Genomic DNA, 1,354 nt, shown 5'->3' with positions numbered 1-1,354 from the left:
CAAGTCTCAAGTCTTTGAGCTAGAGTCCAAGTCAAGTCTCAAGTCTTTGAGCTAGAGTCCAAGTCAAGTCTCAAGTCTTTGAGCTAGAGTCCAAGTCAAGTCTCAAGTCTTTGAGCTAGAGTCCAAGTCAAGTCACAGTCCATTACGTACTGTACATTTCATTGTCAAATGCAAACGTTATGTCTTGATTATGATCATGGATAAGATTTATAAATGCCCTCACGTTGTAGCTAATCAGTAAAACAAAAGCTATAATGATAAATTATGATCTTTGCCCTGAAACACATCCACAGTGCTGCTGTGTGTCTAAAGCTCAATCACAAGCCATTACAAGCCCTGGATAGTTTCCGTCAGGGAAGCCTGGAGGTGTCTAAGATATGCAAATACAGTCTCAGTGGTCTTGTATGTAGGATTCAGAAACATGTTTTGCTGGATTCTGACCTACATATTAAGAAACCTGCTCTCACATGTTCACCATTGGCTGGGGACAGTTTTGGGTTTAGTTCTCAGGCAAAAGTGAGCTACTCTAAAACCTCCCTGATATCTCTCTCTGTGGAGGACCCTGCTGGGCAGAATTCATTTTGTCCTCCAGAGAAGTCGGAATTTTTCAAGGCATTGATTCAACAAGGTACTGAAAACCTTCTGTAAGGACCGTGGCCATTTCTAATCGATCAATGTCAAAACGTTCCTTATTGGATTAGATTTTATGGCAGTTCATTTACATAAAAGTTCAGTTTGAGGTCTGTGAAATGTGTTAAATAACTTCCATCCTGCTGGAATTATTCTGTTAAAGACAAAGGAAACTCAAAACCATGTATTTGTAGTTTAATATGTGTTCATTGCCGTTGGCAATGTCACCAGCTGTCAGAGGTGAAAGTATTCAGAACCTTTACTTTAGTAGAAGTACTATTACCACACTGTTACAAGTAAAAGTCCTGCATTAAACATGATACTTATGTAAGTATAATCAAATGTATTTCAAAATCAAAAGTATTAAAAAGGAAAAGTACAGTTAAATGTCCTTTGTGCCTGTTGTACTAATATACAGTATATTATTTCCATTATGGATTCTCCATTAATCGATTGATGGTTTGGTTGGAAAAGATTCTGAAAGGCGGCTGTACCTCTGCTGCTCCTCTTTGAGGAGTTTTCTTTTAAAGAGGTGGTATTATGCTCATTTTCAGGTTGATAATCTTATTTAGAGGTTGTACCAGAGCAGGTTTACATGGTTTCATTTTCAAAAAACACCATATATTTTTGTCATACTGCACATTGCTGCAGCTCCTCTTTTCATCCTGTGTTGAAGGCTTCGTTTTAGCTATGGAGTGATACAGCTCGTCTTTACAAGATCTTT

This window comes from Micropterus dolomieu, linkage group LG14, assembly GCF_021292245.1.
Source record: "Micropterus dolomieu isolate WLL.071019.BEF.003 ecotype Adirondacks linkage group LG14, ASM2129224v1, whole genome shotgun sequence".
NCBI classification, from domain to species: Eukaryota; Metazoa; Chordata; class Actinopteri; order Centrarchiformes; family Centrarchidae; genus Micropterus; species Micropterus dolomieu.
The sequence above is the reverse complement of the archived record's forward strand: the minus strand, read 5'-3'. Positions refer to the sequence as shown.